General features: G+C 44.1%; 1 pseudogene; it reads right to left on the bottom strand.

Moving 5' to 3' along the window:
- Positions 1-26,500, bottom strand: LOC125533046 (uncharacterized; annotated as a pseudogene).

The following is a 26,500-nucleotide window of genomic DNA, read 5'->3' as shown; positions in this document are numbered from 1 at the left end:
CTAAGATTTATGATAACTCAAAGCATAGTCCCAGATCATCCGCACCGCAGACTCTAGCATCCCTTTTAGAGTGTCCCCTTCTTGATTGCCGCCGTCCTGGTAAATGGTTAAGGAGACATTGTCATTGTGCTGTTCAATCCAGTCAATTAGAAAACACGACGGTAATAATTCTAATTCCGAGTAGCCATATGTTGGTAGAAAAACAGAATATTAGGTCTGCAGATGACATGATAATTCCAATTCAGAGTTTCCATATGTCAGTACTAAAACAGGATATTAGGTGTGCGCATCAATGCAGAGAATTGTTGTTTGGACATCAGGTCAAGCAAAGCAAGCATAAAATGCGGGTACGTTACACATGTAACCAAATAATTGGCTCACGAACATCACACATTATCGTGTACTAAGCTGCAGTCTCTTGGATATGCCAGCTAATTTGAAGCTAACTTCATTGGAAACCTCTCCAGTGGAGCTCCCTTGGACAAACCGGCCAGTATGCCTTAGATACATCTTGGAGGATTTATTCCCAAAAGTCTTGTAGTTTGTACGCCACACTCCAGCTATGCTGAACCTCTCATCTATCAACTTATTCCCAAGTGGCCGTCTAAACCCCCCCTCTAGCATTAGGATCTACAAGAGCTGAAAAGAGACTAAGCTCTTGATGGCATTTTCCACTTCAGGCTGCAAGCGTTATCAGATGAGTCTGCAGAAGATATGCTGGTAACAGAAAGGACAGAGGTAGTTCCAATATGAACTCACGTCTATTAGGATCCTATTCGTATTCAACATCAGCCTTAAATCAAGATCTTTCGACAGGCAGGATACGTCTTCCAATAAGGGTTCTATCTGGTTCAATTCAATCTGCACGAGAAGTAACAATGGAGACGAAAGAGAAAGAAAACTATTTTTAGCTAGTAGTGGCTTGTATAATGAATAGTACTATATTTGAACAATTTAGCAAAAGCCACAGTACTTAAGTCACATATTAGAATCTAACCAACTGACACTATACATGGTATAAATGAAAATTTACCAAGAAAATGCTAAGCCCAGAAATATCTGCAGTAGAATGAAAAAACAAGGAAAAATGAATACTAATCACATCGAGCTACAGAAAACATCAGCCAGTGAAATAATCTCGCTTTAAAACAATTTCAAGCAAACATAGTTGCTTTTCCATAACAATGCTATGAGGCTGAGCTTTATTGCTGCAGTTTCTTTAGTTAGAGAACATAATGAGTTTAGAGCTAACTGCCCAAGTGATAGACTACAAACAAGAGACACGGATGGTTTAGAGAAACAAGGAACCACCGGCCACTTGAGGAGCAATCAGAAGACTACATATAGTGGGCGACTTGTGTGTAAAGACTGGATACATATTTACACATGCATTCATCTTAATGACAATAAAGGGTTTCCCCCCGCTTTATATTATAAAGCAACAGTCCGAGCATACAACCGGCCATACAACAAAGGGAAAACAAAAGAGCAACAACGGTAAAGATACAAGACACCGAACGAGCCACTAACGTCGTCAAATACAACAAGCACAAGCCTGAGCATCGAGGCCCTCGGTGAACCCAATCCTGCACACGACACGACAAAGACAAGGTAGTGCCCTGCAGCAGGAGGAGGCCACGCTCCGTCAACTCCGCCGAGGCCCATAGTTGATCGGCCAGCCGTCTCTACCTCCGAAGAAGGCCCCCTGCCCTCTCGCCCCGGACCATAGGACGCCACGCCGTCGGCAGGTAAAGCCGCTCACCCCGAGCGGAAGGCCGAGACCAACGGATGCCGGGGAGAAGACTACAGGCACAGCCACCTCTCCTCGCAGCGCCACACCCCATACATCGCCACCGCCGCTGCCGGATGAACGTCAACCGAAAGCAGCCGGGCAGGAACATCACTGAAGAAGACCGCCCCCCTCCTGCACCGAAGCCACAACCACCCCTCTGCTGACCAAAGGTGGCGCCTTCAAGAAGAATAATTACGCCGGCGCGCCATCACCACCCAACTGGAGAGTTTGCGCTTTCGCCCAGGTCACGGAGGTGGGAGGTGTGGGAGGGACCTCGATGCCGCCCCCCAGAGGAGAACGACGCCGGAGCGCCGCCGACATCGTGGCTGCAGCAGCCAGCCAAGGGTTTCCCCCGGTCCAAGCCCATCCAACCCTCCATCCCCAACTGACCGCCTGAGCCAGGCCCGGCAACACAGACCGGCGGGGCAGGAAGAGGCACAAGGGAGGAGGCCATCACTTCAGATCCGCTCAAGGGGCCAACGGGGAGACCCCAGGAGCCAGCTCCATGTCCACCACCGGCCCGCCGCCCACGTGGCCAGGCACGGCCACTACTAGGAAAATGCTTATAGATAGAAGTTTACCAGTAGCGCCTGTTTATGACCCCACGCTACTAGTATTTAGTAGTAGCGCTGGGCAGAAAACACGCTACTACTAATATATAACAGCAGTGTTTGTTTGCTTGGGCCGCGCTACTGTTACATGGGCCGCAGGGCAAAAGCAGTAGCCCACTTAGTTGTAGCGTTTGTTTTGAACGGGCGCTACAGCTGGTGGGCTTAGCAGTAGCGTCGGCCTCTAAACAACGCTACTACTAGAGCAAAAGAAAACCGGCCCGAGCGCCCCCGCACCCCCACACCCCCTCACACTCTCACAATCGATCCCCTCCGCCCGACGACGCCGCCGCGGTTAGGGTTCGTCCCCGGCTGCCTCACCCCCGTCGACGGTGCCCTGCGCCGCCACCACGCACGGTCACCTCTCGCCTACTCCGACGCTCCAGCCCCGTAAGTCCCCCTCGATCTCCTCCTCCCTGCGCGCGCCACACTAGCTAGGATCCAATCGATTTGCCGCGGCGGCTCGCCATGTTTTGGGATTTAGGGATTGCACGGTGGCTCCGCGCTTCGATGCGACATGCTCTTCGTGTGATTGGGGAGAGAGTAGAGAGAGGGGTTAGGTGAGAGAAGTAGAGGCTTTTTGTTGCTCACCGAAACTTAGGAGAGAGTAGAGAGAAGTAGCTAGAGAAGTAGAGGCTTTTAGCACATATAATTGAAACTTGGGTTTTAATTCTTGGATGCTGCCCCTGGAGGAGTGGTGGCGGCGGCGGTGCCTAGTGTTCTAGGGTTTAGAGAGGGGGCGTCCATGTCGTGACTATTGTTTCCGACATTTAGGATCATTGATGTAGTACTTGTAACTACTTGTCATTCCTTCGTTGGAACAACCATAGTGCTCGACCGTAGAATCGTGAGCATTTTTTTAGCTTTGATATGACAACAACGGTTAGGGTTTCAATTCTTGGCTACTGCCACTAGCTTCTTTGTTGATGCACATAAAGATATGACCAAGAAGCCCTCACTACTGTTATGTGGTTTCATGGAAAAATCAATGCTTGATTCGATACTCTCTTTCAGGTTGAAGAGAGTATCTGTATGTGGTGATGCTCAAATTGCTAAGTTCTTATGACGCTGTTAGTGAGCCCATTTTTGGTAAATTTCAGAAAAAGAAAACAAAGATAGACAGAGAGTTGCATCTGATCAAAAAGGGGGGTGTTTGCCTTTTATAGTTTTAATTATTGTGCATCTGATGCCAAAAGTGGAATGGATGTTTACTTATTGTGTTCTAGAAGATTCTAAGCTGGTTCAACTTTTGGATGTGGGAATAGATAAAGTGTTCCCCTGGACTGAACTTTATGTTTACTTTTTAGTTGTTATTTTGCTTGCCATGTGAACTCTAGCTATGAAAACTTTATGTTTACTTTTTGGATCGTTAATCCTTTAATCATATTGCTTTAGGGAAATGGCGCCACCACCACCACCATGTCGACGGTGCAAGTCAAGGTGCGCCAGCAGCCTTGCAACTGGCATGCTATTTGGCATCTACTTCGAGTCTAGTTTTCTTCATGCGGCGGTAATAAATTATATGAACCTAATAACTACTATTTTGTTTTTAGTGTTATTGGCAATAATGCATCGTGTATATATCATTTTGTACACAGATCATCCCATGCAATGTGAGGTCAGAATTCAACAATCTGACTGGAGACTCTGTGACCTTTGAGGCTCCTGGGGGCCCCTACACTATGGAGATCGAGAAAGGACGAAAGATGACGCAGGTGGGAGGAGATGGATGGGTCCGCTTCATCGACCACATGTGTATCACCGGTGGTGAGTTGATCAGCTTCTCCTTCAGAGCTGAAAGATCCAAGCTAGCCGTGATTTATGTCAACAAAGCAGAAGATTATGAGGATGATGAGGATGATGCGGATGATGACGACCCACTCGGTAATGCCATCGTAGCTCAAAGAATGAAGTTGAGCGAGGAGGAGGTGTGCAACCTATGGGACATCATTCCGCCATGTGCTGACTTCGTCGGGGTGCCATTCGTGACCCGCTTGACAAGTACCATGGTCAATCGGCATATCATGGTATGTTGCATTTACTGTAGTTTTTAGAGTAATTTGATGATATGCTTTATTGTTATACTTAGTTTAGAGTCCGATGATATATATGCTTAGTGAATCTTATATGCTTTATTGTTATCCTTAGTTGTAAGTGCATCTAGTGCCCCTTAGTGATTTTGGTGTATTGAAGACTTATAGGTTAAGGGACTAATGCATTTGTGAGTGTACACAGGTCTATAAGTCTATGAGGAGTTTGATATTTACAAGAAAAGTCGACCCCTAAAAATTTTGGTATTTTTGAAGACTTTCATGAAGACTTTGAAAGTGAAGAAATTGGTGTGTCCGTGAAGACTTGATATTCATGCGAGGAATATGAAGCTTGAAGACTTTCGTTTTCATAGTTTTGTTTCTCTCTTTCTTGAGTCATAGGAAACACCGTACTGTTAAAAGGGGTCAAGGAAATACTAAGGAAAATTTTCCATGTGATGCTCAACTCAAAATCCTACACCTACCAATCCCTTCGAGTGAAGCCATTGGAAATCTCATACAGTTCAGTCAATTTCTTCAGTGACAGAGACGAAGTTCTTCTGGTCTCTGAGGAATTTGTCCTGACTGAGGAGTTAGGAATTCGCCAGTGCGGATTGCCTACACAGTGAGGAACATGATAGCCCTGAGGATTTTGCTACTCAAAATTCCGACCGTTGCTGTGCTATGCGCCAGCTGTCCCAAAATATCTATCCACCTAACGGTCATATCATTGAAGGGCATTTATGTCTTATCATGTCGGGCTGCTCCCTAGGCTATAAATAGCCGCCCCCTACAACCACTAGCTGGTTGGCTGCTCCGAGAGAAACCAACACTTGTCATTTGAGAGCAACCCATCCTCTGAGGACTTTGAGCGAAAATCGTCAAGTGAGGAAAAACCAAAAACCCAAAACCCAAACACCTACAAACCCCAAGTGATTGAGCATCACTGAAGAGATTGATCCTGAGTGGATCCGACGCTTGTTACCTTTGAAGACTGTGCTTCTTCCAGACGCTTAGGCGTCATGGTCTAGAGCATCCAAGAGGAATTGTGGATCTCCGAGTGACCAAGTTTGTGAAGGTTTGGAAGTCGCCTGAAGACTTACCATGAGTGATTGGATGAGGTCTGTGTGACCTTAGTTCAAGGAGAATACGGTGAGGACTGGGTGTCCTGAGCTGCGTGTTCAGGACTGGGTGTCCGGGACTGTGTGTCCTCGAGTTTAAATACTCAGCCGCTCCAACCAGACGTACAACTGAGACAGCAGTTGGAACTGGTCTACCAAATCATTGTCTTCACCAAGCTTACTGGTTCTATTTCCTCAACTCTTTCATTTCCTCATAACTGTGTTGTGTGTTTGTTCATATCTGTGTTTGAAGACTTTGACTGAAGACTTTCTCAATTTCCTCAGTTTAATTTCTTCAGTCTGTTTGTCTTTATCCTGTGGTATCCTGTGATTACGCTTCTTGTACTCTGTGCCTGTCTTCATTTCATCATGATGACTATGCTTGTATTCTGTTATGTTTACTTTTGAGTACTTATTCTGCTGCTAGTAGTTCTTCGCTAAGGAATTTCCTCACCAGCAAATTCCTCAGTGAAGAATTTCATAAAAATCGCCTATTCACCCCCTCCCCCTAGTCGATATAACACACTTTCAATTGGTATCAGAGCAAGGTACTCCCTTGTTCTATGTGATTTTGGTTTAACCGCCTGGAGTTTTAGTTATGTCGACCGCAGGTATGATCAAGGTCTCTGTTGGGTGTCCTACCTTCGATGGGACGGACTACCCCTACTGGAAAAATAAGATGCGAATGCATCTTGAGGCAATTGATAATAATCTCTGGTATGTTGTGGAAAATGGTGTTCCCTCAGTCACACCTTCTCTGAATGCTGCTGATGTGAAGAGATTCAAGCAACTCGACTCTCAAGCGAAGAATATCATATGTGGCCATCTGAGCAAAGGACAGTATGGCAGAGTGAGTACTTTGGAAACAGCGAAGCTTATCTGGGACAGGTTGTCCAAAGTGAATGAAGGAGTCTCAACTCAGTGTGACTCTCGAGGTGATGTTCTTCGCAATCTCTTCAATCGCTTCAAAAGACTCGACAATGAAAATGTTCAACAAACCTTCGATCGCCTCACTGACATCTCAAATGAGCTTCAAGCACTTGATGCCACTGACATCACTGACCATGAGGTGGTGAAGAAATTGCTGAGATCGCTTGATTCCTCATTTGACACTCTGGCATTGATGATACAAGAACGTGTTGATTCCAAGTCACTTGATCCCGCTGATATTCCAAGTCATTTGACACTCATGAGTTCCAACTTGCTGAAAAGAGAGATCTCTATAGTTCACGCTATGGCAGAACACGTGCACTGTGATCCTAAAAAACTGAGCCATGATCTGGCTCTGCTCGTGAAGAAGTTCCAAAAGTTCTCAAGACGTGGTCGTCTTGGAAGATCCTCAGGGAGCAATGATTCCCCATCCAGTGACTTCAGGAAGAGGCTCTGTCACAAATGCAAGAAACCTGGACATTTCATTCAAGATTGTCCTCAGTGGGAAAAGGGATCAAAGAAGAAGAAATACAAGGATTACAGATCTGATGATGCGAAGAAAAAGAAGAAATCCACAAAATCTTCATCATCAAAATCCTCAAAGTCTTCATATCACAAGAAGAGTAGCTCCAAGAAGGCTAGGGCATTCATTGGCAAGGAAATGGACTCCGAGGCTGAATCTGAAGAAAATGAGGAAGAGGAGACATCTGAGGAATCCGAATCCAGAGTGGTGAGCCTAGCTCTCGCTACTGCATTCGCCAGCAAGTCTATCTTCAACACTGAAGAAAATGACCTCACCAACAAGGCTGATGAAAGCGATGATGACTACGCTCCCACCTATTGCTTCATGGCAAAGGGTGCCAAGGTACTCAAATATACCACCTCTGAATGAAGTGAGAATGAATCTGATGAAAACCTTAAGCCCAACTATTCTAAACTTGCTAAGATTGCTATAAAACAACAAAGGGCTTTAGAAAAGGTTCAAAACATGCTAAATAAAAGTGATGGTATGTTGGGTGAAGAAATGGATCGCACTGAAACTTTGACTGAAAATCTTTAGAGACTTCAGTCCAAGCTTGACAAACTTCGAAGTCATCGTAACACTCTCTTATCGGATCATGAGAAGCTTTCTTATGAATTTCTTCAAAGAAAGCAAGATCTTGAGAAGCTAAGAGTGAGTTATGAGGATCTTCAGAAGGAGCGCGATTCATTACTTGCTCAACAAATCAGCGCTTCTCAGGAATAATTTGTTCCTCCATGCTTGAAGTGCATTGAACGTGAATCTCCTAATTCTTCACCTGAATGTTTAAATGCTGCTAATGTTTCAAATTCTTCACATGCCTCTGCTATCACGAATTCCTCATCTGAGGACATTGCTAGTATCACTGACGATGTAGGGCTGAAGGAATTGTACACGACAGGCATGTACAAAAGCCTCAAAGGGCATCAGGCTCTTTGTGATGTGCTTAAAAAGCAGATCCTCAACAGGAACCCTAGGAAAGAGGGTATCGCCTTTGAGAGGAAACTCAATGCTGATTGTACATATTGGAAGCCTGAGCAGTACCCCAAAACTACATGGGTTGCTGCAAAGGGACCTCCAGTTGATCCATCAAACTTATCTGGATTTGCATGTGAATCTCCTCATTTTGATGATGAGTCAATTGACTCCAACTATAAGCTATTCAAAAATCAGAATGGTGAAGTATTTGCTAGATATGTTGGCACTAACTGCAGGAACGGCTCCCCTATGAAGAAAATCTGGGTTTCCAAAAGATGCCTTGAAAATCTTCAGGTGAATGTCATCATGACGCCACCTGTGAAGAATAGGAACCCCAGATCAAATTCTTCATATGGACCAAATTCTTCATATGGATTCAAGTCCTCATATGGACCAAATTACTCATATGGATCAAAGTCCTCATATGAACATCATCGTGCTAACCCGTCTGTTTCGCAGGGAAGATCTAAGGATTATGGATATGTGCATTATTCTTCAAATCATTATGTCCATAATTCCTCGGAGAATTTCTCTGCATACTCTTATGCTTACTCTAACCCCTCTTATGTGAAACGAAATGGACTGGCTTCTATGCCATCCTTCTCGTATGGAGCTCGCAGAATGATGAACTCTTTGCCATCCCTTCAGATGTGGGTGGTGAAGAAAAAGAACTAATCTCTTCTGCAGGGTCAGGTCTCCAGACGCGCGTAATCGTTTGAAGAATTTGCTGGAGACCTAAGCAATGCCTGATAGGACGCAGGCTAATCATGAAGAAATGAACTTTCATTTCTCACATCCTCATATTGCTTTATCAATCCTTTTACTTGATAAAATTGATCTGATGAATTGATGTCATATTCTTCACTGATGAAGCATATGAGTTTTGCTGCACTAATTCGTCTGCAGGATGATCAACCTAAAGCCACTGAGTGGGTCCTCGATAGTGGATGTACAAACCACATGACTGGTGACAAGAATCTATTGATGGATGCTTCGTTATCTCCGTCACATCTGAAGCATATCATCTTTGCTGACAAAGGCAAAAGTCAGGTATTGGGTCTAGGTAAGGTTGCGATTACAAAGGATCGACACATGGACAAAGTCATGCTTGTTGAGTCCTTAGGATACAACCTTATGTTTGTCTCAATGCTTTGTGATCTTGATATGGTTGTTGTCTTTGGCAAGTATCGTTGTGTTGTGGTTATGGAAGCTGACAATTCCAAAGTCTTCGAAGGCTTTAGGATAGGAGATCTGTATATTATTGATTTCTCTACAGGACCACAACCAGCCGTGTGCTTACTTGCAAAAGCTTCAGAAGGCCGGCTCTGGCATCGACGACTTGGTCATGCAGGCATGAGAATTTGCACACGCTTGCGAAGAAGAAGCATGTCATTGGCATCAAGAATGTCAAATTCCTCAAGGATCACCTATGCGGAGCCTGTGAAGCTGGGAAGATGACGAAGGCCAAGCATCCAGTGAAGACTATCATGACCACCACTCATCCGTTTGAATTGCTTCACATGGATCTCTTTGGTCCTAATCATTATTCTGCTATTTCAAATGAAGCATCTCAATATGGCTTTGTTATTGTTGATGATTATTCTCGCTATACATGGGTACACCTTGTTACTTACAAACATGAACTGCAGGAAGTCTTCGAACGATTTTCCTCGAGGACTTCAACCAACTTTGGTGTGAAGATCAAGCACATCAGAAGTGACAATGGCACTGAGTTCAAGAATTCTGGTCTCGATGACTATCTTGATGAACTTGGTATTACTCATGAGTTATCTGCTCCCTACACTCCTCAGCAGAATGGCGTCGTGGAGCGGAAGAACATGACTCTTGCTGAGATGGCTCGCACTATGCTTGATGAATACAAAACGCCTCGTTGTTTCTGGACTGAGGCAATTGATACTGCGTGCCACATCATCAACAGAGTATATCTTCACAAATTCTTCAAAAAGACTGCCTATGAACTCCTCACTGATAAGAAACCCAATGTAAGTTATTTCAAAGTCTTCGGTGCTAAATGTTGGATTAGAGATCCTCATCACAACTCAAAATTTGCACCGAAAGCACATGAAGGTTTTATGCTTGGTTACGGAAAGGACTCGCACACCTATAGAGTCTTCAACAACGTTCTTCACAAAGTTGTTGAAACTGTAGATGTGCGGTTCGATGAAACTAATGGCTCGCAAAGAGAGCACCTACCTACTATGATAGATGAACCAGCACCTGAGGAAACTATCAAGTTCAAGGCTACTGAGGATGTCATTCCTACTGAAGAATCTGCTGAAGAATTCATTCCAGAACATGAAGAATGTCGAGCTAATGCACCTGAAGAAAATGCGGAAGAAAATGGTGCTGAAGAAAACGCTGATCAAACTCTCCAACGACAACCAGTTCATCCTCGCATTGCAAAAGAAGTGCAAGTTGAAAAGATCATCAATGACATCAAAGCGCCAGGTCCTCTCACACGCTCAAAAGCTTCACATTTGTCTAACTTTTGTGGGCAGTATGCTTTTGTCTCTATTACAGAGCCCACTAAGGTAGATGAAGCATTTCTGGAGCCTAAGTGGATTCAGGCCATGCAAGAAGAATTACATCAGTTCGAGCTCAACAATGTCTGGGAACTGGTCAAACGTCCAGATCCTCGCAAGCACAATAGCATCGGCACAAAGTGGATCTACCGCAACAAGCAAGATGAAAATGGCCTTGTGGTGAGGAATAAGGCACGGCTTGTAGCTCATGGCTACACATAGGCTGAAGGAATTGATTTCGATGAAACTTTTGCACATGTTGCTAGACTTGAGGCTATTCGCATATTACTTGCTTATGATAACCATCATGATATCACTTTATATCAAATGGATGTGAAAAGTGCATTCCTCAATGGTAAGCTTGAGGAAGAAGTATATGTTGCTCAACCCCCAGGTTTTGAAGATCCAAAGAATCCTGACTAAGTCTTCAGACTCAACAAGGCCCTCTATGGCCTCAAGCAGGCCCCACGGGCTTGGTATGATACCTTGAAGGAACTCCTCATGAAGAAAGGCTTCAAACTCGGTTCACTCGACCCTACTCTTTTCACTAAATCTTATGATGGTGAATTGTTTGTGTGCCAAATATATGTTGATGATATTATCTTTGGCTGTACTGACCAACGTTATAGTGATGAATTTTCCTATATGATGAGTGAAGAATATCAAATGTCTAGGATGGGAGAGTTGAAATTCTTCTTAGGTCTTCAAATTCGTCAACAACACAATGGCATATTCATATCTCAGGAGAAATACCTCAAGGATGTACTGAGGAAATTCGGCATGCAAGATTACAAAGGCGTCAAAATTCCTATGCCCACAAATGGCCATCTGTGCACTGATGAAAATGGTATTGACTTCGATCATAAGGTATACCGCTCCATGATAGGTTCCTTATTGTACTTATGTGCATCTAGGCCAGATATAATGCTTATTGTTTGCATGTGTGCCTGATTTCAAGCTACACCGAAGGAATCACACCATAAGGCTGTGAAGCATATTCTTCGATATCTAGCTCACACACCAACACTTGGATTATGGTACCCCAAGGGCTCGGCTTTTGATCTTGTTGGATATTCTGACTCTGACTATGCTGGTGATCGTGTGGATCGCAAGTCAACATCTGGTACATGTCATTTCCTCGGACGATCTTTGGTCTGTTGGTCCTCGAAGAAACAGAACTGCGTATCACTATCTACTACTGAAGCTGAGTACATTGCCGCTGGTTCTTGCTGTGCCCAATTGCTATGGATGAAGCAAACCCTCAAGGACTACGGCGTCAACATGAAGAATGTGCCTCTCTTCTGTGACAATGAGAGTGCCATCAAGATTGCTCACAACCCAGTTCAGCACTCGAAGACAAAGAACATTCAGATTCGTCATCATTTTCTTCGTGATCATGTGTTGAAGGGCGACATTTCTATTGAGCATGTGAAGACTGAAGAACAACTAGCCGATATCTTCACAAAGCCCATGGATGAGAAGAGATTTAGCAAGTTGCGGTGTGAGCTAAATATCCTAGAATCTTCGAATGTTCTTTGAAAAGGACACTCATCCTAACACTTATGCAAAATTGATGACTTAGATGTGCAACACATGAAGAAACGTTTTTCTTCAATCAATGAAGAATAACACTCTTAGTGTGAAGAAATTAACAAAGAATTTGATTCTCAGAACCCTACGATAATTGTACGCGGTGTCTGAAATCATCATTCTTATACGGTGGGTCACGCCACCACCAAAAGTTGAAATTTCTCAATTATTCATATTCTTCAACTTTGCATATTCTTCACTGGTTCCGTCGTTTTTCTTCATTGGCTATATATATATGAGTTTATGTCCTCTACATCATTCATTTATTGCTATTTCTTCAAGTTGGTTTTCTACTAAGTGAATGTGATCGGACCCTTCCCGTCTATGCTTTACTCAACCCAATCTGTTCATAAATTCTTCATGTGTGTTCTATTTGAAACTCGTTCAAAATCTTCACCATGTCCTTGTCAGCTGAAGAAATTGCAAACGGAACTTTAAAACCTATCTTATCTAAGTTTTCGGCTTTGCTGCTCAAACCGTTCCGCATCCCACGATACACTTATCCACTCACCCACGATTTAACACGATCTCCACCTCTCACTACGTGGGTGACACATGTCATGCGAATGAGAAGGGTCAGGGGCACGTTCGTCCAATTTCTTCGGGCGAGCAGTTTTTCACCGTGGCTATAAATACCCCTCCTTCCCTTCCTCACTTCTTTTACTCCGCTCGACCTCTCTCTCCAGCTCGAGCTTCTCAAACCCTAGCGTCGCCGCTACTTCATCGCCGCCGGTGAGGAAGAGCTTCACTGCCTCGACCTCGCCGCCGATGTACTTGCGCCGACCGCGAAAATCTTCACTCCGCCGCCGAGTAGCCGTCTTCCTCTGCCAAGTTAGGGCGTGGAAGATCTCCACAGACGAACTTCACATCTCCTCACTCCAGTTCATCGTGTTCTTCATCCAGGGTAATTAAAAGTTACTTTTAACTACCCTCATTGATTCGAATGATTATCTACAAAATCTTCAAATGTGTTTTTCTTCACATCTGCACACACTGAACACCTCACAAGTCATCTGTTCTTGATTCGTTTCTCTAAGCATCATTTTTCTTCAAGATTCCTCAATTGTGTGGATCTTCGATCTATACAACTCTGCACCTAAGACAAAGAACGCTTAGTGAAAATCTTCAAGACTCATCTGGTCAAATTCCTCAAACTTGTCCTTTTTGAAAAACCTTCTAAGAACGCATATGACCTCTCCAAATTCCTCGCAACTATACTTTGTTCACAGGTACACATGTCAGCTGCTGAATCACTAGGTTCTCATCAACTTAACTCATTTGCAGCGTTCTTCAAAGAAAAGTTGCATACTTCTTCAGAGAATTCAATTGTTCAAATTCCTCAATTGAGGAAAATGGCTGATGGTAAAAGGCCACAGAAGGGAGGAAAGAGGCTTGAGGTAAATACAACGTTTGAGATCCCTGATGACATATATGATGGGTACTGCACACCTACTGAGGAAACCAAGAATGAGCGCAAAGTGCGCAAACAGAGGATACAGAGGAGATGGGCAAGAGAATGGAGGGAGTACAGATATGTCACTCCTAAGTACATGAAGAAATTCACACTCAATCCTCCATGCCCAAGAGCTCCATTGGCACCTGGCCAAATAGCAGATCCCACCAGCCTCAAGCGCGGTGAGGAGTATCCTGATGAATGGGCCAAGCGCCAAACCAAGTTAGCTAAGCAAGCCAGAGAAGCAGTGAGGAAATTCAATGAAGACTCTGCCACTGCTGATGCCTCTGCTGAGGCCTCTGCTGTCAAGCCAAAGAAGGCTATGTCTAAGAAGCCTGCATGCAGGCCAAGTTCCTCAGCAATGCCCTCACGGCCAGAATCATCAAAGCCCTCATGGCCAATTCCTCTGCTGCTCCTGTTCCTCCAAAGTCCTCAGCTCCTCCACCAAACCCTTCAGCTGTTTCGACCAAATCCTCAGCACCTGTGCATCTCGCTTCGTGCCAAAGGACTGCCGGCATCTCCATTGCCTCAGGTGTCTCAGCTAGTTCCTCAGCTGCACCAAGTTCCTCAGCTGGCCCCTCACTGCTGAAGACAAAGGCCACTGCTGGACGAGGTCCTCGCCCAAGTCCTCAAAAGAAGCAAGTCGCTTTTGAAGTGCCGTCTGATGAAGACGAAGATGATGATGATGAACTTGCAGAAATCATTAGAGACAGGCAAGTCAGAGCCGCTAGAGTCAAAGGATCAGAAGTGCCACTGCTTTTGGATCCCAAGCTGATCCTCGACTACATTGATGATTGGCACATTGACCCCAACACTCCCTTGCCTGACTTCAAGCTGACTCCTGGCCAAAGTCACATGCTGACCCACTTCATTCAAGAAGAAAAGTGGAAATTTGAGAAGGCCAGGCAGATCAAGAAAGCGCAGTACAAGAAAGAGCGCTATCTGAAGAAAAACGTTGTCTCTATGACAACTGAAGAACTTGTCGCAATTCAGACTGAGATTAAGAAACTCAGTGATAACTTTGACGCATATCGCTCTGATTGGCTTGGAGCCAAGGTTCGTTTTGTGAAACTTGCGAATAACTTCACTTCCAATGTTGCAGCCCCAACGCAACAGGAAAATCCTCAGGCTGAAGCATCTGCTCAGCCTACTGAAGAAAATGCCAGCACCGCTGATGACAATCAGGCTGTTGAAGATAATGTGAGTTCCAGGGCTGATGACTGCATTCCAGCCGCTGAAGAAATTGCCAGGGCACCAACTAGTGGTGTGCCTGAAGAAACTGAAGAACTCAGGGCAACTGCATCAGTTGTGCCTGAAGAAAATCAACCAGATTCCTCAGCTGCTCCTGCACCAACTTTAACTCCAATCCTTCCATCTGCATCATATGTGAAGAAGACCAAGGCTGCAGCGTGCTGTAGTGAAGAAAAGGAAAGCATCAGCTGCTTCAGATTCTTCAGCTCCGAAGAAAATGAAGCCTATGACAAGTTCGTTTGCAAATCCGATTGATGTTGTTCCCATCTCAACCAGACCATCAAAGGACCTTGTTCCTTTTGATGAAGAATATGTGATCCCCAGCGGATCTGATGAAGAAACTCCTTCTGCTGCTTCGTCTGAACCATTGGATGAAGAAATTGAAGTGGATGTGATCCCTTCAACACCTATCATCTCCTCGCCTATGCCTCAGTTCACAGCTGAAGAGGCTGGCGTTGAAGAAATGGAAGATGAAGATGTGGACATTGGCTGCTCCACACCCATAATCAGTGATGAATTCTGGGAAAGTCAGCATCCAAACTCACTAATGTTCACCCCTCTACAGCAAATTCCTTAGTCCCCCACACAAACTGTACACATGGGCTCTGAAGAAACTCATCCCAATGCATCTATCCATGAGGAAATTCCAGCCACTAGCGCTGAAGAAACTGCTGCTGCTGAACAACCAACGACGCAGACTGCCACTGAGGAGGAACCAGAAATTCCTCAGCTTGAAGAACCTGCGATTGAGATTCCTGAGGTCGTGATGCAACTCACTGACACTCCTCTGCCCAAGCCAAAGGATCCTTTCTCACGCAAGCAAAAGTTCAAGGCTGATGATTTCTTCGGCGAGCACGTATTCTTCGAAGATTACAACCCATATGACTCTGCTCGCATTAGGAAGAGGCGTTTCTGGACTGCTAGTCAAGCCAATTTCTATTCCTCAGTGTTGTTCAACAAGGAGAAGATCTTCTACCATGAGCATATTCCTCACGTGGATATCGAATCTCTGCCGTGCTTCGCAACAGTCCTTAGTGTTCTTCACGATGCTGGACTGCTCAACTTTTGCTCTGACATCTGCGGTTGGAATGAAGAACTGATTCTTCAATTCTATGCAACGCTGCACATCACCGGATATGCTGAAGATGTGAATTCATGGGTGCTGGACTGAATGTCTCAAAACACTCACTACACTGCACCAGCCTCTGAATTGCTTCGTGCTCTACCACTCAGTCCTCCCCTTGAAGAAGCTCGCTGCATCTACAGTGAACATGAGCTCACACATCATTACATGCAGGTGCTGATGAAGCCTTTGAAACCAGGTCAGGCACCTCGAACCAAATTCCTCGTGAAGGAATTGCTGTACGTGCCCAGAACTGTCTATCGTAATCTTACAAGGACAATCAGTCCCATCAAAGGCCACGACTCATCTGATGAGGAAATTGTTGGCATCATGAAGAATCTGGTATTCAACATCGTTCATGGTATTCCTGTCAATTATCACGATTTCTTCATGAGGACTATGGCCAATGTTGCACTGTGTCCGTTTGAGCTGAAGCCTTATGCACCTTGGATTATGAGATTCCTCAGGACAAGGTCTTCACTCAACTACAAAGCTGATTTCCAGAATCACCTCAGCTACTTGCCCCCAATTGAAGTCCTCAAGCAGACATATTCCTCAGTTGATGGAAAGGGCAAGGCACCAGCTGTAATAGATGAAGGCATTCATCCATTGGATGGTCAGTTTCGCAAAGCTGCATCTTATTCCACCAATGATGACTCTACCACACATGACTCTGCCAATGCACCTAAGTCCACTCCTCAAGCCACTGCTCCGTGCGTGATGACTGACCGTGAACTTCTGCTTAGTCTTCACCAGAAGGTGGATCGAAATCACAAATGGGTTAAGCGTCAATTTGGTTCATTTCTTCACAACATGACTGCCACACACAATGCAGTGAAGAAAAACTACTACTACCTCCATCAAGTCTTCGGTCGCACCTGGGCAATCCTGTCACATCTGTATGGTGAAGAAGATCTGAAGAACATGGGTCTCAAAGAAGATTTTGACTAGTCTGCACCTCCACAGAAGAAATTCAAGAAGGTCCAAGTTCCTTCTCTGTTGGCCAGCTCATTTTCTTCATCGCGCGACACTGATGAACATGAAGATTTGGATGACACTGTGGCAGGCCCTACATCAACAAACAACCCCAACAACGCTGGCGCTCCTTCATCAACATGATTATCTTCAAGGGCGTTAGTCCTCATTTTTGATCCTTTTGGTCATTCGATGACAAAGGGGGAGAAATATGAGTTAGTCTTCAAGCGGGTCTACTATATGGGTGTTTTTTTATTTGCTAAGTTACAACTCTCATTCTTCTGAAACTTTATTGGATCGAGTTGTAATCTTAAACCCGATGGTGCTCTGATACTTTTGATGCACTGTGCTCTGATACTTTTGATGCACTATTCTGCATGCTTATTCCTCGTTAATATTATTGCATGCATCCTGAATTTCATCAGGCACCATATTTCATCATGCATTTCAAATTCTTCATATTATATGTTAAATGCGTGTATGAATTATAAGATATAGGGGGAGATCCCCATGATTCAACTCTGCAAGTGTGCATTGCTTCAAAGGCAAATTCCTCACTGTGCACATCTTCAGGGGGAGTTCTTCTATATCTTGGAATAAATTCCTCAATATCAGTAGTTACACTTCATATGTTTATTCCCATTGAAAACTTAACCTATATTGTCATCAATCACCAAAAAGGGGGAGATTGTAAGTGCATCTAGTACCCCTTAGTGATTTTGGTGTATTGAAGACTTATAGGTTAAGGGACTAATGCGTTTGTGAGTGTACACAAGTCTATAAGACTATGAGGAGTTTGATATTTACAGGAAAAGTCAACCCCTAAAAATGAATATCTTCGACTGAAGATTTTGGTATTTCTGAAGACTTTCATGAAGACTTTGAAAGTGAAGAAATTGGTGTGTCCGTGAAGACTTGATATTCATTCGAGGAATATGAAGCTTGAAGACTTTCGTTTTCATAGTTTTGTTTCTCTCTTTCTTGAGTCATAGGAAACACCGTACTGTTAAAGGGGGTCAAGGAAATACTAAGGAAAAATTTCCATGTGATGCTCAACTCAAAATCCTACACCTACCAATCCCTTCGAGTGAAGCCATTGGAAATCTCATACAGTTCAGTCAATTTCTTCAGTGACAGAGACGAAGTTCTTCTGGTCTCTGAGGAATTTGTCCTGACTGAGGAGTTAGGAATTCGCCAATGCGGATTGCCTACATCAACTGCGGGCCGTGAAGACGTACGACTACATCAACTGCGTTGTGCTAACGCTTTCGCTTTCGGTCTACGAGGGTACGTGGACAACACTATCCTCTCTCGTTGCTATGCATCACCATGATCTTGCGTGTGCGTAGGAAATTTTTGAAATTACTACGTTGCCCAACAGTGGCATCCGAGCCTAGGTTTTATGCATTGATGTTGTGCACGAGTAGAACACAATGGGCGATATAAGTCATACTACTTACCAGCATGTCATACTTTGGTTCGGCGATATTGTTGGATGAAGCGACCCGGACCGACATTACGCGTACGCTTATGTGAGACTGGTTCTACCGACGTGCTTTGCACACAGGTGGTTGGCGGGTGTCAGTTTCTCCAACTTTAGTTGAACCAAGTGTGGCTACGCCCGGTCCTTGCGAAGGATAAAACAGCACCAACTCGACAAACTATTGGTTTTGATGCGTAGGTAAGAACGGTTCTTGCTAAGCCCATAGCAGCCACGTAAAAATTGCAACAACAAAGTAGAGGACGTCTAACTTGTTTTTGCAGGGCATGTTGTGATGTGATATGGTCAAGACATGATGCTCAATTTTATTGTATGAGATGATCATGTTTTGTAACCGAGTTATCGGCAACTGGCAGGAGCCATATGGTTGTCGCTTTATTGTATGCAATGCAATCACGCTGTAATGCTTTACTTTATCACTAAGCGGTAGCGATAGTCGTGGAAGCATAAGATTGGCGAGACGACAACGATTCTATGATGGAGATCAAGGTGTCGCGCCGGTGACGATGGTGATCATGACGGTACTTCGGAGATGAAGATCACAAGTACAAGATGATGATGGCCATATCATATCACTTATATTGATTGCATGTGATGTTTATCGTTTATGCATCTTATCTTGCTTTGATTGACGGTAGCATTATAAGATGATCCCTCACTAAATTATCAAAGTATAAGTGTTCTCCCTGAGTATGCACCATTGCGAAAGTTCTTCGTGCTGAGACACCACGTGATGATCGGGTGTGATAGGCTCTACGTTCAAATACAACGGGTGCAAAACTGTTGCACACGCGGAATACTCAGGTTAAACTTGACGAGCCTAGCATATAACAGATATGGTCTTGGAACACGGAGACCGAAAGGTCGAGCGTGAATCATATAGTAGATATGATCAACATATTGATGTTCACCATTGATACTACTCCATCTCACGTGATGATCGAACATGGTTTAGTTGATTTGGATCACGTGATCACTTAGAGGATTAGAGAGATATCTTTCTAAGTGGGAGTTCTTAAGTAATATGATTAATTGAACTTAAATTTATCATGAACTTAGTCCTGATAGTATTAGCATATCTATGTTGTAGATCAATAGCTCGCAATGTTGCTCCCAGTTTATTGTGTTCCTAGAGAAAAATTATGTTGAAAAATGTTAGTAGCAATGATGCGGATTGGATCCGTGATCTGAGGATTATCCTCATTGCTGCACAGAAGAATTATGTCTTTGATGCACCACTAGGTAACAGACCTATTGCAGGAGTAGATGCAGACGTTATGAACGTTTGGCTAGCTCGGTATGATGACTACTTGATAGTTTAGTGCACCATGCTTTACGGCTTAGAACCGGGACTTCAAAAAAAATTGAATGCCACAGAGCATATAAGATGTTCTAAGAGTTGAAATTGGTATTTCACATTCATACCCATGTCAAGAGGTATGAGACCTCTGACAGTACTTTGCCTACAAGATGGAGGAGAATTGCTCAGCTAGTGAGCACGTGCTCAGAATGTCTGAGTACTACAATCACTTGAATCAAGTGGGAGTTAATCTTCCAGATAAGGTAGTGATTGACAGAGTTCTCTAGTCACTATCACCAAGTTGCTAGAACTTAGTGATGAACTATAATATGCAAGGGATAACGGAAACGATTCCCAAGCTCTTCGTGATGCTGAAATCAACGAAGGTAGAAATCAAGAAAAGCATCAAGTGTTGATGGTTAACAAGACCACTAGTTTCAAGAGAAAGGGCAAAGGGAAGAAGGGGAACTTCAAGAAGAACGTCAAGCAAGTTGCTGCTCAAGTGAAGAAGTCCAAGTCTGGTCCTAAGCCTGAGACTAAGTGCTTCTACTGCAAAGGGACTGGTCACTGGAAGCGAAATTGCCCCAAGTATTTGGCGGATAAGAAGGATGGCAAAGTGAACAGAGGTATATTTGATATACAGATTATTGATGTGCATTTTACTAGTGTTCGTAGCAACCCCTCAATATTTGATACTGGTTTAGTTGCTAAGAGTAGTAACTCAAAACGGGAGTTGCAGAATGAACAGAGACTAGTTAAGGGTGAAGTGACGATGTGTGTTGGAAGTGGTTCCAAGATTGATATGATCATCATCGCACACTCCCTATACTTTTGGGATTAGTGTTGAACCTAAATAAGTGTTATTTGGTGTTTGCGTTGAGCATGAATATGATTTGATCATATTTATTGCAATACGGTTATTCATTTAAGTAAGAGAATAAATTGTTGTTCTGTTTACATGAATAAAACCTTATATGGTTACACACCCAATGAAAATGGTTCGTTGGATCTCGATCGTAGTGATACACATATTCATAATATTGAAACCAAAAGATGCAAAGTTAATAATGATAGTGCAACTTATTTGTGGCACTGCCATTTAGGTCATATTGGTGTAAAGCGCATGAAGAAAATCCATGCTGATGGGCTTTTGGAATCATTTGATTATGAATCAGTTGATGCTTGCGAACCATGCCTCATGGGCAAGATGACTAAGACTCGGTTCTCCGGAACAATGGAGCGAGCAACAGACTTGTTGGAAATCATACATACTGATGTATGTGGTCCGATGAATATTGAGGCTCGCGGCAGGTATCATTATTTTCTGATCTTCACAGATGATTTAAGCAGATATGAGTATATCTACTTGATGAGACACAAGTCTGAAACATTTGAAAAGTTCAAAGAATTTCAGAGTAATGTGGAGAATCATCGTAACAAAAATAAAAGTTTCTACGATATGATCGCAAAAGTAAAATATTTGAGTTACGAGTTTAGCCTTCAGTTAAAACAATGTGAAATAGTTTCACTACTCACGCCACCTGGAACACCACAGTGTAATGGTGTGTCCGAACATCGTAACCGTGCTTTATTAGATATGGTGCGATCTATGACGTCTCTTACTAATTTACCGCTATCGTTTTGGGTTATGCATTAGAGACAGCTACATTCACGTTAAATAGGGCACCATCTAAATCCGTTGAGACGACACCGTATGAACTATGGTTTGGCGAGAAACCTAAGCTGTCGTTTCTTAAAGTTTGGGACTGCGATGCTTATGTGAAAAAGTTTCAACATGATAAACTCGAACCCAAATCGGAAAAGTAAATCTTCATAAGATACCCAAAAGAAAATGTTGGGTACACCTTCTATCACAGATCCGAAGGCAAGATATTCGTTGCTGAGAATGGATCCTTTCTAGAGAAGGAGATTCTCTCGAAAGAAGTGAGTGGGAGGAAAGTAGAACTTGATGAGGTAACTGTACTTGCTCCCTTATTGGAAAATAGTTCATCATAGAAATATGTTCATGTGACTACTACACCAATTAGTGACGAAGCTAATGATGATGATCATGTAACTTCAGATCAAGTTGCTACCAAACCTCGTAGGTAAACCAGAGTGAGATCCGCACCAGAGTGGTACGGTAATCCTGTTCTGGAGGTCATGTTACTTGACCATGACGAACCTACAAACTATGAGGAAGCGATGATGAGCCCAGATTTCGCAAAATGGCTTGAGGCCATGAAATCTGAGATGAGATCCATGTATAAGAACAAAGTATGGACTTTGATTGACTTTCCCAAAGATCGGCGAGCCATTGAGATTAAATGGATCTTCAAGAGGAAGACGGACGCTGATAGTAGTGTTACTATCTACAAAGCTAGAATTGTCGCAAAAAGGTTTTCGACAAGTTCAAGGTGTTGACCATGATGAGAATTTCTCACTCGTATCTATGCTTAAGTCTGTCCGAATCATGTTAGCTATTGCCGCATTTTATAAAATCTGGCAAATGGATAAACAAAACTGCATTCCTTAATAGGATTTATTAAAGAAGAGTTGTATATGATGCAACCAGAAGGTTTTGTCGATCCTAAAGGTACTAACAAAATATGCAAGCTCCAGTGATCCATCTATGGTGCAAGCATCTCGGAGTTGGAATATACGCTTTGATAAGTTGATCAAAGCATATAGTTTTATACAGACTTGCGGTGAAGCCTGTATTTACAAGAAAGTGAGTGGGAGCACTACATCATTTCTGATAAGTATATGTGAATGACATATTGTTGATCGGAGATAATGTAGAATTATTCTGCAAAGCATAAAGGAATGTTTGAAAGGAGTTTTTCAAAGAAAGACCTTGGTGAAGCTGCTTACATATTGAGCATCAAGATCTATAGAGATAGATCAAGATGCTTGATAAGTTTTTCAATGAGTACATACCTTGACAAGATTTTAAAGTAGTTCAAAATGGAACAGTCAAAGAAGGAGTTCTTGCCTGTGTTACAAGGTGTGAAGTTGAGTAAGATTCAAAACCCGACCATGGCAGAAGATAGAGAGAGAATGAAAGTCATTCCCTATGCCTTAGCCATAGGTTCTATAAAGTATGCCATGCTGTGTACCGGACCTATTGTATACCCTGCCCTGAGTTTGACAAGGGAGTACAATAGTGATCTAGGAGTAGATCACTGGACATTGGTCAAAATTATCCTTAGTGGAATAAGGATATGTTTCTCGATTATGGAGGTGACAAAAGGTTCGTCATAAAGGGTTACGTCGATACAAGTTTTGACACTGATCCAGATGACTCTAAGTCTCAATCTGGATACATATTGAAAGTGGGAGCAATTAGCTAGAGTAGCTCCGTGCAGAGCATTGTTGACGTAGAAATTTAAAAAATACGTACGGATCTAAATATGGCAGACCCGTTGACTAAACTTCTCTCACAAGCAAAACATGATCACACCTTAGTACTCTTTGGGTGTTAATCACATAGCGATGTGAACTAGATTATTGACTCTAGTAAACCCTTTGGGTGTTGGTCACATGTCGATGTGAACTATGGGTGTTAATCACATGGTGATGTGAACTATTGGTGTTAAATCACATGACGATGTGAAATAGAATATTGACTCTAGTGCAAGTGGGAGACTGAAGGAAATATGCCCTAGAAGAAATAATAAAGTTATTATTTATTTCCTTATATCATGATAAATGTTTATTATTCATGCTAGAATTGTATTAACCGGAAACATAATACATGTGTGAATACATAAACAAACAGAGTGTCACTAGTATGCCTATGTTTCCTAACCATAGACATGAGTTGTCATTTGATTAACGGGATCACATCATTAGGAGAATGATGTGATTGACTTGACCCATTCCGTTAGCATAGCACTTGATCGTTTAGTTTGTTTCTATTGCTTTCTTCATGACTTATACATGTTCCTATGACTATGAAATTATGCAACTCCCGTTTATCGGAGGAACACTTTGTGTGCTACCAAACGTCACAACGTAACTGGGTGATTATAAAGGTGCTCTACAGGTGTCTCCGAAGGTACTTGTTGGGTTGGCGTATTTCGAGATTAGGATTTGTCACTCCGATTGTCGGAGAGGTATCTCTGGGCCCTCTTGGTAATGCACATCACTTAAGCCTTGCAAGCATTGCAACTAATGAGTTAGTTGCAGGACGATGTATTACGGAACGAGTAAAGAGACTTGCAGGTAACGAGATTGAACTAGGTATTGAGATACCGACGATCGAATCTCGGGCAAGTAACATACCGATGACCAAGGGAACAACGTATGTTGTTATGCGGTCTGACCGATAAAGATCTTCGTAGAATATGTGGGAGCCAATATGAGCATCCAGGTTCCGCTATTGGTTATTGACCGGAGACGTGTGTCAGTCATGTCTACATTGTTCTCGAACCTGTAGGGTCCGCACGCTTAAGGTTTCGATGACAGTTATATTATGAGTTTATGATCGAGTTTTGATGTACCGAAGGAGTTCGGAGCCCGGATGAGATCGAGGACAAGACGAGGAGTCTTGAAATGGTTGAGACGTAAAGATTGATATATGGGACGACTATATTCGGATATCGGAAAGGTCCCAAGTGATTCGGGTATTTTTCGGAGTACTGGAGAGTTATGGGAATTCGCCGGGGAGTATGTGAGTCTTATTGGGCCATACGGGAATAGAGGAGAGAGGCCAAAAGGAAGGAGGCGCCCCCCTCTGGTCCGAATTGGACAAGGGGTGCAACCCACTTTTCCTTGTTCCTCTCCCCCTCTTTCCTTCTCTCCTACTCCAACAAGGGAAGGAGGAGTCCTACGGTGGGAGTACGACTCCCCCCTTGGCGCGCCCTCCTCCTAGGCTGGCCGCCTCCCTCCCTTGCTCCTTTATATACGGGGGCAGGGGGCACCCCATAGAGACAACAATTGATCATTGATCTCTTAGCCGTGTGCGGTGCCCCCCCTCCACCATAATCCTCGATAATATTGTAGCGGTGCTTAGGCGAAGCCCTGCGATGGTAGAACATCAAGATCATCACCACGCCGTCGTGCTGATGGAACTCTTCCCCGACATTCTGCTGGATCGGAGTTCGGGGATCGTCATCGAGCTGAACAGGTGCTAGAACTCGGAGGTGACGTAGTTTCGGTGCTTGATCGGTCGGGCCGTGAAGACATACGACTATATCAACCACGTTGTGCTAACGCTTCCGCTTTCGGTCTACGAGGGTACGTAGACAACACTCTCCTCTCTCGTTGCTATGCATCACCATGATCTTGCGGTGCGTAGGAAATTTTTGAAATTACTACGTTGCCCAACAGGGAGGGGGGCTCGGGAGCCGGCGGCTAGGGTTTTCCCTTCGTGTCGCTCGCGGGAGCGGCCGGGAGGGGGAGGGGATTAGCAAATATCAGGTCTGCATTCATCTTAATTGCCCGAAAAGTTCCTTTGAATTAAGACAAGCATGATAATTGAGAGCTAAAAGTTAGCATCATACATGGTGTCAATGAATACTAACTTATAGGTTACGTATCTTTACAGTCTTGGGGTTCTCGATTGTCAGGCACAAAAGAATAAAACCATGCGCAATCCTGGTATTTCACGCTGTTTAGTATTCCCTCCATCCGAAAAAGCTTATCCCTTAAATGGATGTATCTGGCATCAAGTTAGTGCTGGATACATTCATTTAAGGAACAAGCTTGGTACAAGCTTTTTTGGACGGAGGGAGTATTATACTATTTAGCAGGGATCCATAATTCCATATACAGTCGATGAATTGTAGTACTAAAAGTTTAACTGTGACCCTGAGTTTTGAAAATCAAATGTACAGAAAAGGACAGCATGGTAAGCACACCTTGCAGATTGCAAGCTTCCCATCTTCTTGCACAGTGCATTTGCAAGACATCTTGGAAACCATTCCCTGCTTGTCGACCACCTATCAGATATTTATAGGCCGCAAAGTCAATCACCCTCGTCTAAACACCAACCAGGGGATAATTCTCAAATTGTTAGACGCATAAGCCTTGACATGGTAGTGCTCTTTTGTTGAAACGAACTCCAGGCCCATCGTCTTCACAGCGAATCGCTCCATATCATCCAAGAAATCACTGGGTACATTCGTATAGAACGTTTTATGGACCTGGCTATTGGATCCTTCTGCCCCTGCCTCTGCGAGGTCGCGGACGGCGTCCAGGGAGACGAGCATCAACACAAAAACTGGGTGGTGGCGCGCGTTAATCACAATGCGATGTGAGTATGTGACACGAAGCAGAGATCCAAGAACTGGGATGGAATAGTGAGATGGATAAAAGAAGACTCACCGTTGGAACAGGACCTTGCCCACCCTTGCCACCAGACAGAGTTTTGCCTCCTCGTCATCCCTCGGCACATCGTGCGTCCTCGCCCTCTCCACCGCGTCTAGGAGGTCCGGCAAGAACCTCTCGGTGATGGCGACGGCCGCGACCTCGGCCTCCGTGGAGCTGGAGGATGGGGAGGAGAGGGCAAGGACGAGGGGCTTGGCGCCGGACATGCGCTCGACGGTGTAGCAGGGGGAGGTCTCGAGGCGGACAGATTCAGCGTCGTCGGAGAAGGGCGGGAGCGGGGACCAACGGGAGACGCAGTCTGCGGCGTGGATGATCTTGTTGGACGGGGGAACGTGGTGACGCCCGCGAGGGGAGGAGATGGAGAGGGAATGGAGGGAGGAAGTGGGCGGGGAAGGGATTGGGGCGGGCTCGGAGGTGCTCGAGTGGCGCTTGTGGGGATGGACGTAGGCCAT

Source organism: Triticum urartu, chromosome 1A (genome assembly GCF_056163025.1).
Source record: "Triticum urartu cultivar PI428250 chromosome 1A, HENAU_Tu73, whole genome shotgun sequence".
NCBI lineage: Eukaryota > Viridiplantae > Streptophyta > Magnoliopsida > Poales > Poaceae > Triticum > Triticum urartu.
This window is presented reverse-complemented; position numbering and strand designations above follow the sequence as displayed.